We start from the raw sequence: 17,359 nt of genomic DNA, 5'->3' as shown, positions 1-17,359 counted from the left end.
CTCTGTACACCTAGTGCTACAATGCAGCGGTTGTGTTTCATCTGTAACTTTACACATTTGTGTGTGACTGAAAATATACACCTAGTGCTACAATGCAGCCGTTGTGCTTCACCTGTAACTTTATACATCTGTGTGTGACTGACTCTATACACCTAGTGCTACAATGCAGTGGTTGTGGTTCATCTGCAACTTTGTACATCTGACAGTGACTGAGCCTGTACACCTAGTGCTACAATGCAGTGGTTGTGCTACATCTGCAACTTTGTACATCTGTGTGTGACTGAGTCTGTACACCTAGTGCTACAATGCAGTGGTTGTGCTTCATCTGTAACTTTACACATTTGTGTGTGACTGACTCTGTACACCTAGTGCTACAATGTAGCGGTTGTGCTTCATCTGTAACTTTGTACATCTGTGTGTGACTGACTCTGTACACCTAGTGCTACAATGCAGCGGTGGTGCTTCATCTGTAACTTTGTACATCTGTGTGTCGCTGAGTCTGTTCACCTAGTGCTACAATGCAGCGGTTGTGGTTCATCTGCAACTTTGTACATCTGACTGTGACTGACTCTGTACACCTAGTGCTACAATGCAGTGGTTGTGGTTCATCTGTAACTTTGTACATCTGTGTGTGACTGACTCAATACACCTAGTGCTACCATGCAGCAGTTGTGGTTCATCTGTAACTTTGTACATCTGTGTGTGACTAAATCTGTACACCTAGTGCTACAATGCAGCGGTTGTGCTTCATCTGTTACTTTGTACATCTGTGTGTGACTGACACTGTACACCTAGTGCTACAATGCAGTGGTTGTGGTTCATCTGTAACTTTGTACATCTGTGTGTGACTGACTCAATACACCTAGTGCTACCATGCAGCAGTTGTGGTTCATCTGTAACTTTGTACATCTGTGTGTGACTGAATCTATACACCTAATGCTACAATGCAGCGGTTGTGCTTCATCTGCAACTTTGTACATCTGTGTGTGACTAAATCTGTACACCTAGTGCTACAATGCAGCGGTTGTGCTTCATCTGTAACTTTGTACATCTGTGTGTGACTGACTCTGTACACCTAGTGCTACAATGCAGTGGTTGTGGTTCATCTGTAACTTTGTACATCTGTGTGTGACTGACTCAATACACCTAGTGCTACCATGCAGCAGTTGTGGTTCATCTGTAACTTTGTACATCTGTGTGTGACTGAATCTATACACCTAATGCTACAATGCAGCGGTTGTGCTTCATCTGCAACTTTGTACATCTGTGTGTGACTAAATCTGTACACCTAGTGCTACAATGCAGCGGTTGTGCTTCATCTGTAACTTTGTACATCTGTGTGTGACTGACTCTGTACACCTAGTGCTACAATGCAGTGGTTGTGGTTCATCTGTAACTTTGTACATCTGTGTGTGACTGACTCAATACACCTAGTGCTACCATGCAGCAGTTGTGGTTCATCTGTAACTTTGTACATCTGTGTGTGACTGAATCTATACACCTAATGCTACAATGCAGCGGTTGTGCTTCATCTGCAACTTTGTACATCTGTGTGTGACTAAATCTGTACACCTAGTGCTACAATGCAGCGGTTGTGCTTCATCTGTAAATTGTACATCTGTGTGTGACTGAATCTGTACATCTAGTGCTGCAATGCAGCGGTTGTGCTTCATCTGTAACGTTATACATCTGTGTGTGACTGAATCTATACACCTAGTGCTACAATGCAGCGGTTGTGCTTCATCTGTAACTTTGTACATCTGTGTGTGACTGAGCCTGTACACCTAGTGCTACAATGCAGCGGTTGTGCTTCATCTGTAACTTTATACATCTGTGTGTGACTGAGCCTGTACACCTAGTGCTACAATGCAGCGGTTGTGCTTCATCTGTAAATTGTACATCTGTGTGTGACTGAGTCTGTACACCAATTGCTACAATGTAGCGGTTGTGCTTCATCTGTAAATTGTACATCTGTGTGTGACTGAGTCTGTACACCTATTGCTACAATGTAGCGGTTGTGGTTCATCTGTAAATTGTACATCTGTGTGTGACTGAATCTATACACCTAGTGCTACAATGCAGCGGTTGTGCTTCATTTGTAACTTTATACATCTGTGTGTGACTGAATCTATACACCTAGTGCTACAATGCAGCGGTTGTGCTTCATCTGTAACTTTGTACATCTGTGTGTGACTGAATCTATACACCTAGTGCTACAATGCAGCGGTTGTGCTTCATCTGTAACTTTGTACATCTGTGTGTGACTGAGTCTGTACACCAAGTGCTACAATGCAGCGGTTGTGCTTCATCTGTAACTTTATACATCTGTGTGTGACTGACTCTGTACACCTAGTGCTACAATGCAGCGGTTGTGTTTCATCTGTAACTTTACACATTTGTGTGTGACTGAATATATACACCTAGTGCTACAATGCAGCGGTTGTGCTTCACCTGTAACTTTATACATCTGTGTGTGACTGACTCTATACACCTAGTGCTACAATGCAGCGGTTGTGGTTCATCTGCAACTTTGTACATCTGACAGTGACTGAGCCTGTACACCTAGTGCTACAATGCAGTGGTTGTGCTACATCTGCAACTTTGTACATCTGTGTGTGACTGAGTCTGTACACCTAGTGCTACAATGCAGTGGTTGTGCTTCATCTGTAACTTTACACATTTGTGTGTGACTGACTCTGTACACCTAGTGCTACAATGTAGCGGTTGTGCTTCATCTGTAACTTTGTACATCTGTGTGTGACTGACTCTGTACACCTAGTGCTACAATGCAGCGGTGGTGCTTCATCTGTAACTTTGTACATCTGTGTGTCGCTGAGTCTGTTCACCTAGTGCTACAATGCAGCGGTTGTGGTTCATCTGCAACTTTGTACATCTGACTGTGACTGACTCTGTACACCTAGTGCTACAATGCAGTGGTTGTGGTTCATCTGTAACTTTGTACATCTGTGTGTGACTGACTCAATACACCTAGTGCTACCATGCAGCAGTTGTGGTTCATCTGTAACTTTGTACATCTGTGTGTGACTAAATCTGTACACCTAGTGCTACAATGCAGCGGTTGTGCTTCATCTGTAACTTTGTACATCTGTGTGTGACTGACTCTGTACACCTAGTGCTACAATGCAGTGGTTGTGGTTCATCTGTAACTTTGTACATCTGTGTGTGACTGACTCAATACACCTAGTGCTACCATGCAGCAGTTGTGGTTCATCTGTAACTTTGTACATCTGTGTGTGACTGAATCTATACACCTAATGCTACAATGCAGCGGTTGTGCTTCATCTGCAACTTTGTACATCTGTGTGTGACTAAATCTGTACACCTAGTGCTACAATGCAGCGGTTGTGCTTCATCTGTAACTTTGTACATCTGTGTGTGACTGACTCTGTACACCTAGTGCTACAATGCAGTGGTTGTGGTTCATCTGTAACTTTGTACATCTGTGTGTGACTGACTCAATACACCTAGTGCTACCATGCAGCAGTTGTGGTTCATCTGTAACTTTGTACATCTGTGTGTGACTGAATCTATACACCTAGTGCTACAATGCAGCGGTTGTGCTTCATCTGCAACTTTGTACATCTGTGTGTGACTAAATCTGTACACCTAGTGCTACAATGCAGCGGTTGTGCTTCATCTGTAACTTTGTACAAGTTTAAAACTAATTCATGTCTGGTTATAGTCATAGCTCAGCCACTCTAGTACAGTGAGCTGTGTTTCTCTGCCTCTGCAATGTGAATAACTGGCATAATTTTAATAAAATTATGATTCACTACACCTCCCGGATCAATGCAGTCATGCCAGGCATCTCGCGCCGTAGAGCATATTGACACTAGGGGGTAAATTCAAGTCTGATTGAGTTTTTTTTTTTAAACTCGATTTGCTTCGCCAAAACTTGGGTGATTTGATGCTCCTGAAACTTACAAATTTACTAAGAAGAGAGATTTCCAATTGTGAAAAGATCGAGATTTCTCCCCCAAGTAGTAAGTTTAGATGAGTTTATGCACCCGAGATGACGGTGTTTTCTCTCTGCAAAACGCTCCCAAGCATTCAGCCTGCACATGAGAGATGTGAAGGCTGCTAGTATGTTGTACCTGTAAAATAAATGGTTAAATGGTACAAAAAAAAAATATGTAGGGTCCCCTCCCCAAAAGACAGAACCAGCCCCGGACTGCTGAGCCAGTCCTGGTTCCTAAAATTACGTGTAGAAACATGTAATTCATTAACCAGCACCTGGCTGCAGGGCCAGTCCTGGTTTTAAATATAGGGGGAAAAAAATTGCATAGGGGTCCCCCTATATTTAAATCCAGTACTGGACCCAAACCTACCGGTGTGTAATGCCACAGCCAGGAGTCTCCACGGCCAAAGCATTAACACCCCATGCCAGGCAGTCCAAGCCGGGGATCTCAGGGGAGGTGGGGGTCCCCCTCTCCTGAAACCACAGGATTAGGCTGAAGCCAGGGGTTCTTTCCCGCACCCCTAAGCTGAAGCCATGTCCCATAACTGATACATCACACACCTAGGATAGGCTACGCCTATCTCTTGCAATTTTCCAAAATTTAGCAAGAATCATCCCTTCTTATTGGCAGTCACTTATTCTAGACAGTCCAGCAGAAACTATATTCCCCAGCCGGTGCAACTCCCCAGTCACTGCTTTTATGCCCCCTCTGCTTCCTAGGTTGTTGGGTTCTGGGTCTTAAAGTACAACACTGTCCACAGGAGTCCCTGTTGGTTGACCACATGTTCTGGACTTGGTCTCAGAGCCACTTCCTCCCATCAGTCCGGACTCACTGCTGAAGTTGCCTAAAGTTTTTATTTCACAAAGAGGTTTCATCATAACGGATAGGGTTTGGAGATGGCCCATAGGTTTTCCTTTTATGTGTTTTGGGTCTATTTGTAGCTCTGGACTAGTTATTATTTCCATGTTGTAATGACTGAGCACCAGGGGCGTGAGGTCAGGGTATGTAGAGCCTCCCATGTCATACTCCTGAGATTTCATATAAAAATTATTAGAATAATACAAAGAAGATATTTAGAACTTTGTGTAGTGTAATAATTTTTATAGTTAACACTCACCAGCTTTGTGGATCTCCCTGGGACTGTAGGGAGACCAGAGATGAGGAAGCAACAGCTCAGCCTTGCTTCTGTATAGTCGGACACTGCTTTCAGAACTGGGGGCGTGGCCACACCACGGGCAGTAATCTGCACAGAAAGAGAGCTAATAGAGGCATGCCTCTGAGTATGGGGCGGGGGAGGGGCATGCCTAGAGCACTTATGGACACCTTGGATGTGTCATGTGACCGGGAAGCGCACTGCAGTGTTTCGAGATCGGAGCTCAGAGAGGACAATGATGCAAGTAGGAGAATCAATTGACACTGAAGCTTATTGTACTGAGGGGAGAGTTACATTGAGTAGGGGGCGAGACAGGCTCCCAGCACTCAGACCCATCTCCATGTGTGCCTCCCCAGCCATTGACCACATCGCACATCACTGCCGAGCACTAAAGCACAAACACTGTTAAGGTAGCGGTCAGTATCTATTGGACTTGTTGGAAAAGACGCTCTGTTAAAGTCCTCAGGGTTATGAAATACCCAGGGTGGCTACATCTCTTTCATGGAATATGTTAATACAATTTCTAATATATCGGACATTAGTGTCATCCTTGCCTGGGGACCCAGGATGCCTTAACCTCTATTAACAGTGCCGTGCCCGGTATCCCGTGCCCATCACGGTGAGTGTCTCTCACCAGGAAACGTCTATTAGGTGCGGAAAGAATATTATTTGGTGATAGATGAGGGTTCCAGGCGAGAGTTATTACTGTTTAAAAGAACAAGGCGTAATTGTCCCTGTGTTTGTCTTTTGTTTTTCTTTTGTGGAGTAACATTGTCTGTAATAGCAATGTCATACTGCTAGGAATCAGCAGCATTCAAGGTGCATGCCATATTTCTGTTGCACCAGGCTGGATACAATGTGTTTAGTGTTGGACGTCTGTGTATGCAGCTCATGATACGGTAATATTTTCTGCAGATGGAGCTTAACGTAATTTTTCCCAAAAGAATATTTTTCAATATATGTAATTTGGAAGGGAATTGCTATCACTGCACATGTCAAAATATAATTTTATAGTTTGGCGCTGCGGAGAAATGACCATTAACAGCCGTAATGTTGAAGAAAAACTAATTAAGATGTTATGAAAAAGACCTGTTAACTGGATGAGGAAAATTGCATTTATTTCCCTGGGAAAAGAAAAGCGCTGTCATTTTTCTAATTTCACAGCGCGCTTTGTGTTGGAGATTGGAGCACTTGAAGTGTCGGACAATACGGAGGCTTTGGGATCATTTTGTTGTAATGTGCGACACAGAATTGCTGTTACAGCTCAGCAATGCTCATCTACAGTATGAATGAGTGTTTCCGAGCTGAACTGCCGAAAATATTAACCATACAGTGTCTGGTGGGTGCGTGTGTCATATCAGTGCTGTATTGAGTTTATCCAGCATTCGTCTACGAGTGTGCTGCAACCCAATTAGATGCTTGTTTGCACACTCTGAATTGCACTAGAAAATGAGAGAGACAACCTGAATGGATGTGCATTAAGGGGCTGATTCAGACCCAGTCGCTAGGCTGCGTTCGCACGCAGCCGTCAGCAGCCAAAGTATGCAAATCTCGCGATCGCTAGCAAGACATTAGCACGCCCTCTATGTCTTGCCGTGCGATCGCTGTATGAAATTAGATGCCCACCAGCCTCACACAAGACACCCACTTTCCCTTAGTAACATACGTCATCTCCAGGAAGTGTATTAAACAATCGGTAACATCGGCTGACATCGGACCCATACGCAGCACTTGTGGCTGACCACACCCTACCACAAGCACTGTGAGTGCTGCTGTGTGTAATCTAGCCATGTGACGTGTACGCTGACGCTGCGTCTTAAATATGCACGCCCCTGAAATGGCTTTCCAATGCACAGGCACCCCTGCGTTTGCACCACCACACCCCTGTTACCATCGACCACCCCGTCACCACCCACAAACGGCACGTCTTGTCAATCATGCTTGCGGAGTGTCTGTGTACTGGGTGCGATTGCTTCCCGATCGCAGTGACTGGTTCGTTCATGCGCACTGCGTCTTGTACGTATGCGCAGATTGCAAACATCGGCAGGCTGCATGCAAGCGCAACCTTGCGACCGGGTCTGAATCAGGCCCTATGTGTATAGTGCAAAATGATATTTAATGCAGTCATAATATCTGTCTATATTCAATAACCAGGCCCAACCTTCTTATCTATTATTTTTCAGGAACGCATCATGATACAGTTTACAGACTACCCCCATTATCTTCTGTCGGTCCCCCCATGTAATACAAAAAGGTAAATACTTGTAAGATACATATTGCTTTATAGGAGAGCTCAACCCTTTTTACTACTGTATATCCCTCAATTACAGATAGTGTTATTTGCTAATTTGTTTGCTATCTTATAGTTTAAATAATTTGTCTTTCCCCTCTGCAGCTGTAACCTTTGATCCAGTGAGAGGTATAATAATATAGTAAAGGATTAGATATAAGAGCTGGATCCTTGCCATTTTTTTAAAGGAGTCAGGGTTATTAGAGATAAGATAAGAGGCCAGGGGATTGAAATCCAATTAGTGAAATTAGGAACTAGATGAAAGGTAGCTGGATACTCCAGCACAAATATTAAATATAGCATTAGTCAGTCCATGTATACCAGCAGGTGTTTTAAATCATAACTGAGATATATACTGTAGTAATTATTCAACATCTTATAATATTTGACTCTTAATCACTGAAATTTGCTACTTTTTACAAATCAACCTGTTGTTTCCCTTTGATGTGTAACTACAAGACTCACAACTGTCTGACCGTGGAATATGGATGTACTGTATACTGTATCGCTTACTGTGCCTGTATGTCTTTTGAATACTTCCTGGACTTGTTACCCAATTACTTGGACAGAATTCTTATCCCTGAACCACTTACAGTATCACCTTAGATTTATCTGCAGAAATCTGCTAATGGTTCTTAAGATCACTTAGGTTTCTTTCTGCTCTGACTTTCCCACTTGGTTCCCAGTTTTTGTAATAATTTAGTAGAATCACTTAAATCTGCTGTTTTTAAAACTTCTCTCATTTGACTCTATAAACGTGTGTGTAATGCCTTCTATCTGTAACTCTGTCATAAACGGCCCTATCCATTAGCAGATGTATTTCTGAGCGATGAAAGACAAAAGATATCTATTGAAAATTCCAGTGGCCGCGCTGAACGATATCTGTCATGTACATGACCGATTTTGGCAAAAGATGAACGATATCGCATGACATCATTCAGGGAGTGGATTTTTCTTCTCTCCAGTGCTCTGTAGCTGCTGCTAATATCTTTCGTCGTTTACCGCATATAAACTACCAGATATTTCTAATATCTGGCAGCGATATGCGATAATTGACCAACATGTTGGAGAGATGAAAGATTCAATTTATCGGCCGCGGGAGTGCGCATCTGTCATCGTTCAGGGCCTATCCATAGCAGGTAAATTGAATGATATATAGTTCTATCATTCAATTTATCTGCTAATGGATAGGCCCCTTAACACTATACAGTATGATGTATGTATACAGGGCAAGATAAAGAGCCACATGGTGTGGCACATATACTGACATAGTTTTTTTGTATAGAAGTATTCCTGCGCTCCCAAGGATCAGTGTTATTTTGGGGAAAAAAAGAGAATGTAAAAAAATATAGTGTCAATCTGTAATAAAAACCAAAAAATAAAGTATATAGACATATACTCACCCTTTATAGGTGAGATCAGTACAATGAACACAAATCAACACCGTGGTCCTACGGTGGTTGCAATAGCAACGATGAATTGATCTGGATGGGTCTCAAATCCTGACAGTAGTTGTTATGTGAAGAAAATAAAACATGCCTCCATAGTGCAAATCGGTTGTCATCAAGTCAGAATAATAGTAAATAATATCCTGCTCACCTTATTCCAATTGCATAAGCGCCTTAGACATTCATTTTAAATCCCGATGTCCGTCGGTAATGAAAAAAATATATATCTCTTAAAAATAATTTTATTTAACCTGCATTAAAATAATTTCATATATGGCCATACAAAAAAAAAAAAATCAATAAAAATATAATATAATTATAAATTATAAAATAACCATAAATAGTGCCAAACCGTAATGTAAAAAATGTGAAGAAGGCAACAAATAGCAGTAACGGGTTTCACAGACCCTGTGTCTGCTTCCTGACAACTTGGAAATGAACCTTCCAGCCCTTAAATAGGGGACTGAGGTTCAGATAAATGGCCAATTTCTGCAAACAAAAAAAAGCCCTGCATATATTTGTGGCCATAGACGTGAGGTGAATATTTTGAAAATGTCACTAATTTTATTCTGAGGTCGATAAAAATGCGCTTTCATATATTTGCTTTTTTTTGGGTTTGTCCTTTATTCTGATCAGAAGTGAAATTCAAATGGTGTAATTTAAATATACAACATCTCATGTATTCACCTTTGCTTGTTCAGAGGGGATGCGGTTAACATGCCGGCGGATGGAATGCCGGACATCTGTATACCGATGCAGAAATCCCGATGCCCATCAGGAAGCCACCCCTAAGGGAACAGCCGGCGGTATTTCATTACTGATTCCCTTAGGAGAAATGGGGTGGGGGTGAGGGGTGTAGATCCACATAATAACTAGAAAGAGTATCATTGGAGAAGATACAAGTGGCTAGTGAGAAACTATTCTGAAGCAGTTTGTGTAGAGCTACGGTCCATCAAAGGAATCAGTTGGGTGTCTATATTACACAATCCCCAGGAGAGCTGGGGGCACACAGTATCAAATAAGGAGTCGTGAGTGGTCAAGACTTTCCCAGGGAAACCAAGGGGCCCAAACCTGTTTAAAGAGGTGACTCTTGTCCTAAAGGTAGCCACAATATGCCAAATATAGTTTTTGACTTATAAGAGTGTTGACGGCAGGGGCTGGCTGGCAACATTTAGCCTGGGGGGCAAATGCATGCAGGCCGCCCTGGCAGAGGAGTAGCGTGTAGCCAGGGTGCACGAAGAACGTGCGTGCTACGGCGCCGCCCCCCCTCAAGTGTTTCAGGGAGGAAGCGGGTCCATATGGGATTAATGTAAGGTAAAAATAAAGATTAGGGGCAGCCCCCTGTCGTAGTGCCCATATGCAGTGCCCTTGTGCCACAGGAGAGAACACCCTTATGCAGGCCTCCAGTAGTGCCCGCAGTAGTGATCACCCCTATGCAGTGCCCCTTGTGCCCCCAGTAGTAAGCCCCTTATATAGTGCCCTCAGTAGTGGTCCCCCCTGTGCAGTGCCCCTTGTGCCCCCAGTAGTAAGCCCCTTATATAGTGCCCCCAATAGTGGTACCCCCTATGCAGTGCCCCTTATATAGTGCCCCCAGTAGTGGTCCCCCCTGTGCAGTGCCCCTTCTACCCCCAGTAGTAAGCCCCTTATATAGTGCCCCCAATAGTGGTACCCCCTATGCAGTGGCCCCAGTAGCAGTCCACCCCCATGCAGTGCCCCCAATAGTGGTAACCCTTATGCAATGCCCCTTAAATATTGGCCCCAGTTGTAGTCTCCCCCCTATGCAGTACCCCCAGTATTGCCCTTTATATAGAGCCCCCAGCAGTGGTCCCTCGATGCAGTGCCCCCAGTGGTAGTCCCCTCCCCCTATGTAGTGCCCCTAGTAGTAGTCCCCTCCCCCCTATGCAGTGCCCCTAGTAGTAGTCCCCTTCCCTTATAATGCCCCTAGTAGTAGTCCCCCCTTGTAGTGCCCCCAGTAGTAGTAGTACCCCCTAGTGCCCCCAGTAGTAGCACCCCCTTGTAGTGCCCCCAGTAGTAGTAGTCCCCCCCTTGTAGTGCCCCCAGTAGTAGTAGTCCCCCACTTTGTAGTGCCCCCAGTAGTAGTAGTCCCCCCCTTTGTAGTGCCCCCAGTAGTAGTAGTCCCCCCTTTGTAGTGCCCCCAGTAGTAGTAGTCCCCCCTTGTAGTTCCCCCAGTAGTAGTAGTCCCCCCTTGTAGTGCCCCCAATAGTAGTAGTCCTCCCCTTGTAGTGCCCCCAGTAGTAGTAGTCCCCCCCTTGTAGTGCCCCCAGTAGTAGTAGCCCCCCCTTGTAGTTCCCCCAGTAGTAGTAGTCCCCCCTTGTAGTGCCCCCAATAGTAGTAGTCCTCCCCTTGTAGTGCCCCCAGTAGTAGTAGTCCCCCCCTTGTAGTGTCCCCAGTAGTAGTAGCCCCCCCCTTTGTACTGCCCCCAGTAGTAATCCACCCCCCTGGTAGTGCCCCCATACCCCCCAGTAGAGAGGGACTTAATAAAAAAAAAAAAAAAACACTTTCCTGAAACTCCCGCTCCTGGTCCCGACGCTTCTACTGGCTCCTCCGGCCGCTTTGCATTATGGGAGAGAAGTCGTCATGACGACGTCTCTCCCATTACCCACTGCGGGAGCCGGAAGATGGCTCCCGCAGTGGGAGCAGCAGCAGCCGATGAGAGTCTGACAGACTCTCAGCGGCTGCTGATTACAGCAAACACACAGTTGCCGGCTCCGGCGGCTGTGTGTTTGTGCTGTATAGCGCTGACCGAACTCCGTCCGGTCAGCGCTACACACGCGGTGCAGTCTGTGTCACAGTGACACAAACTGCCTGCGGCCCGCATTACGCTGCGGCCCGGGGGGCACATGGCACCCTGCCCCCCGGCCCAGCCCGCCACTGGTTGACGGGAGTGGGTTTTTCCACTCCTGGCAGGAACACTTTTGTCTGCAGCCAGCATATGAGACAACAATTTATTGGAAGGTGTACTTAAGTCTTGAGGGGGGAGCATAGTAGAAATTGGGGTATTCAACCTGTCATCCAGATCCTTTATGACACAACGCCCCTAATGGAAGAAAAAATAAATAACATGGGCATGTGGCATCAGTCTATGGTGTTACATCACATATCAATATGTTTTGCCAGTCTCTTTCTTTTTACAACTTTATTATGTTGAAATAACTAAAGACAGCAATTGTTAAAGTTAAAATATCACAGTCTATTCCTGTACTTACTAGAACATCACTAGAAAAAATACTAAGAAAGCTTAGGTGGAATATAGTTTTATAGTCAACTCAATTTTTTTTAATTGTAATATGTTTGAGATATATTTATATATATATATATATATATAGCTATATTTAGCTATATTTAGCCTTATATCGCGCTTACACTGGTTCAGCTGCCCCAATTAGGTGGACCTCTGCTAGTAGTGGACCTAAAAATAGTGCGCTACAACTTTGAATATTAATTGAATACGAGAAATTTCCACCACTTAGGGGGATTTATTGCAATATTAGCTGTTGGTCAAACACAACCTTCTAGTTACTCTTCAAATCACCCTTTGTTTATGTTTTGGATATTATTCATAAAATAAAAGCCCTATGGCAGCCCATAATTCTTATACCTGAATGTTTTATTCTTTGTATATCAAAAATATATAAAACTATTTACAATGCAAATCAATACATAAATAGCATAAAGCAACTTTTAGTAAACCTGCCCCAGTACAGAAGGATAGCTGTTATCTGCCACCTACACCCTTATGGGTGTGAGCTCTTAGGTGGACCTCTCATGCGGTAGGTGCAGGTTTTTCAAAGCGAATACCCTACGCGTTTCGTACACAAACGGGACTTCATCAGGTGTAAATACAAAAATGGAACTGGTCTGAATAAACACTCAGTGGTATAAGCTTATTTTCCGTGCCTTGATAGGGAGAGATTCCTAGAAAGGCTCTTAGAAGCCAAATAGTTCTTATAACGATTTTACTGAAACAATTAGATGGATGTTTCTCAACCGATAAATGTAACCAGATTCCTTAATAGCAATTTAAATATGAAGACGTATCATATACTCCCAATGTGTAATAACAATGAGACCCAGGGCCTGATTCAGAGCCAGACGCTATTTGCGTTCGCTCGTCCAGAAAAAGGGGCTGGCTATTTAAATTAACAATTCACTTTTGTGGTCTGTTCACGTAATTTTTAAAAAAACGCCCCCTGGCCGCTCGCATCATACGTCATGTCCGCTATTTATTAGATTAATCTTGTGGTCGGTTTTTCCTACCACAATCATGCGAGCAGTTCTGACTATAAAACAACCAAGTGACGTGGCCAATGACGCTGCTGTATTAATTATGCACACCCTTAAAACGCCAGTTTTGACCGTTTGACACGCCTGCGTTCGTATCTCCACTCCCCGTTTTCAAGCACCTTCCCCTGTTACCACCCGCATTCGCCTCATCCTGTCACTCAAAATAGCAGGCATTCGCTATTTAGCGAGCACACGATTTTCGGCCACACTGACTGGTTCGCGCATGCGTATTAAAATCCATACGCATGCGCAGTTGTGCGAACATTGGTCGGAACGAATGAGTGGCCGCTTACGAGCGGCTCTGAATCAGGCCCCCAGTGTCAAGCAAGTGGTAAAACTCTATTCAGTCTATTCAGTCCAATGAAGTGTATGTCTCCCTCTGTTAGCAGTAAATATATCTATATTATTTTATTTTTATTTTTTTATCTTATGGCTTTACACATTTACTGCTTTAATATTAAGCATGACCTAACCATTTTGTCTAAGAGTAATTTGATTCATTACAAATACTGCATATGGGCTTCCTAGGCTAGCATGCTTCCCCCATGTGTCCCCCATTGGTTTTAAGCAGGGATTCTGACATTCTGACTGCACTTTAGTAAAGGCGCAGTTTAGGTAAGTCCTACAAATGTATATACTGTAGTGCAAACATGGATTGAATTTTCGGGCCTGGGTCCCCTGGATTGCTTTGGTTGGGCTGCTTCAGGGCATCACATTATAACACATTTTTCCTTTTTTGCACTTTTAGCACCTTTATCGTTTGTTTATTATATGTGTATTATTTTCACATCTTTATTTTTCACCTTACTTCTAATATATGCAGCAGTAGCTGCTCCTAAATCTAACACTTTTCTACACTTCACCTTTTCTCATTAGAGTGATGCCCTGGGGTGGCTCAGCTGGGCTGGTTTGGGAGTGTACTGCGCTCTGGATTTCAACCCCAGTATGTTAGGGACCTACCCTAAGAGGTTACCTGGACGCGGAGGGTAGGCCCATAACCATGGCCATGATTATGCTAAAACCTCTATTTATTTATTTATTGCAAAATGTATTCTATATAATTAGTAATGTTGGAGTTGTGCACTTGTACTTTTTTTTTTTTGCGTCTGCAACAATAGTCTCAATAGATAGCACCTCCCATTATATATATTCACGGTGTGCAGTCTAGGGTCCTTTTCCACATGCTTCTAGGGAGTACCCAGATGAGGCTGCAAGGTTAGTGGTTAGCATTACTGCGTCGCAGCACTAAAGTCTTGGCTTCGATTCCCAGCAAGGCCCTAACTGTGTGGAGTTTGCATGTCCTCCTTGTATTTGCGTGGGTTTCCTCCGGAGGCTCCAGTTTCCTCCCACAATCCAAAGACATACTGGTAGTTTCATTGGCTTCTGATAATAAAATTAACCCTGGTGTGTGCGTGTGTGTCATTATGTGACACAGAATATAGAGTGTAAGCTCCACTGCGGCAGGAACTGATGTGAATTACTTAAATATTATCTGTAAAGCGCTGCATAATATGTGTGCACTACAAAAGTGGTTATAAATAAATAAATGAAGTGATTCATACCCACTGATATATACAGTACCATAATCATATAATTCCAGAAATGGTATGACCATATTACTGCGAGGTGCCATTATTTAACCATATCTTGTGAACTCTGAAAATGTTAGAAGGTGATATTGGTCTACGAGCAATTGGGGACCAGAGACCAGAAGGAGAATACTGAGTGGAGGCCGCTGTTTGGCGAGATATTTCTGTCCCAAGGATATGTCGTCTTTTCACAATTTTTTTCCTACCGGCTTGACAGAGCTAGATTAATATTTTTGTCACTCCAGGAAATATTACAAAACATTTCAATTTTGATATGTTGTGCAAAACCCATAAATATGCTGTTTCTCATCTTCTGGGCCAATAATGGATTATAAATAAAACATTAACAAATATCAGGCAGGCTCCTCAGATAAATGTTTTTTCCATAGCCGTACAATCTTCACTCCCGTAATGCTTTGTGAAATAGATATTGTATTTTTTTTTTTTTTTAAATGTTTTTAAATCACCCCATCAATATTCTGGAGTTGTGGTGTTGTAGAGACAAGACCAGATGAGAAGTTGATATAATGACAAAATAAATATATTTTATATTTACACCTTTATGTAAGGAATTAAGACTTGAAGTTTCCCACACATTGGAATCAGTGTTTACTGTAAACTTGTTAGTGAAGATTGAGAGTTCCATCCAAATGTAACAAAAAAATTTTTCGGGTGGTATAAAGTGAGATACCTGAGTTACTAAAGAATGTCAAGAAACTCGCACCAGGTTACTGAAAATAAATTTATAAATGAGGGATAATCCTATAGCTATCCCTATAGATTCCAATATTGTATTAAACTATAGGTGGTATATAAAACAGGGGGATGCAATCGGGAAACCGGCTGACCTGATCCCGACAGCCGGCTTCCCGACTGCTTTATCCCGGCGTGGGCTAAATGACAGGCGTCTATATCTAGACGCCTGTCATTTTCCCTACGCCGGGAGACAGACGCCTGGGCATCCCGATCGAAGGGATGCCAGGCGCCGCGAGCGGACAGCCGCAGGGGGAAGGGTTAGATTTAGCGCACCCAGGGGGGACTTAGGGTTAGGCACCCCCCCTGGAGGGTTAGGGTTAGGTTAGGGGTAGGGAGGGTTAGGGTTAGGCAACCCCCCATGGGACATAGGTTTAGGCAGCGGGGAAGGGGGGGGTTATGGTTAGGCACTTACAGGGGGGATTAGGGTTAGGCACTTGGGGGGGAGGTTAGGGTTAGGCACCACTAAGGAGGGTTAGGGGGGTTAGGTTAGGTTAGTGATTACCTTAGGACGATCGGGATTTCCAGTGCTGTCGGGCTGCTGGGATCTGTTCAGCTGTCGGCCTGCCGCTGCCGGGAATCGAACCGCCGGCCGCATGCCGGCGGTATTTCATACCAATTCCTACAACAGGTGCTACCCATTGATTTAAAATAGTAAGCTTATATAAAATTTCAGAGCACATTGGTAATAATGTGTGAATATTGAATATAATTGAGCAATAATTAGCGCATGTATATTGCAGCGATTTGCAAGTAAAATAAGTAATAAATAGCATTATTATTGTAATTTGACAAGCCCGAATAATTTTAAAGTATATCTAATAAAGTTTAAAGTATTTTATTTATTAGCAGGGATTGAGTGCACCCGTATTAAAACTGATTCCTTTTTCTCTTTGTATATATAAAGTGAGATACGTTACATAAGAAAGTGTCACTTACCTGTTAACTTTTAGGTCCTGTTATACCTCCAGGACCTTTTTAGTAGTACAGTAGTAGCAGTTGTCAAGGCCCCTCCTTTTTGAGCTTCCTATTCACCTGAACCAGAAACTAGAAGCTCATGGAAGATTGGGATTTAACATTCCCGATAGCAGTTTCAAACACGCCCCAAGCCAGGAGAGTATCGCTTGCTCCAGAATGTTAGAGGCATCCAATGACCTGAATGGAATTTTCCTCTAATATATCAAATATTACTTTAATTGAAAGTACTCGTTAAAGAACTGCATTAAGAACCTGCAGTTCAGTACAATCCTATGCAGTGGATTATTCCTATAATGCAGTGGTCCTCAAGCTCGGTCCTCAGGACCCCACACAGTTCACTTTTTCCAGGTCACCCAGCAGGTGCACAGGTGTATTCATTACTCTCTGACACAACATATTAAAAGATCCACAGGTGGAGCTAATTATTTAATTTGTGATTCTGTGAAGAGACCTGGAAAACATGCACTGTTTGGGGTCCTGAGGACCGAGTTCGAGAACCTGTGCTATAATGTTTGCTTTTCAACACACTCCTTTTCAGAAATGACAGCTTCATTGGATAAGGGGAGTGATGTTTATGTATTAAAAAAAAAAAGCGTGACTTCATTTATGAAGTTCCACCATTGTAGCTGATGCAGACATCCCTAATCTTCTGAATTCCACATCAAATTTAAAGAAAAAGACACCGGGGGCAGCTATGATATGACAGCAGACTAGACTGTAATTTATACTTTAGTTTGCAGCCTTGGGATAACCATGAAGGCAGTTATTAAATTGCTGCTAAACTGTACATATCAGAGACTATAAAGTCACTCACATTGTCAGATCACCTGTTCTAAAGTGACCCTAAAATGGCTTTGGAAGAG

The 17,359-nt window shown here is 43.3% G+C and overlaps 1 long non-coding RNA gene across 1 annotated transcript in view; it reads left to right on the top strand.

Moving 5' to 3' along the window:
- LOC148510718 (uncharacterized) overlaps positions 1–17,359 on the top strand; it is a 163,803-nt gene that overhangs the window by 126,595 nt on the left and 19,849 nt on the right. The window contains exon 3 of the long non-coding RNA XR_015869371.1: positions 7,317–7,387. This is a non-coding gene — a long non-coding RNA (uncharacterized LOC148510718). The remainder of the gene's footprint in view (positions 1–7,316; positions 7,388–17,359) is intronic.

This window comes from Taudactylus pleione, unplaced genomic scaffold (assembly GCF_031769625.1).
Source record: "Taudactylus pleione unplaced genomic scaffold, aTauple2 ptg000312l, whole genome shotgun sequence".
In the NCBI taxonomy this organism is placed as follows: domain Eukaryota; kingdom Metazoa; phylum Chordata; class Amphibia; order Anura; family Myobatrachidae; genus Taudactylus; species Taudactylus pleione.
Note: the sequence above shows the minus strand (reverse complement) of the source record. Positions and strands in the feature narration are given on the sequence as shown.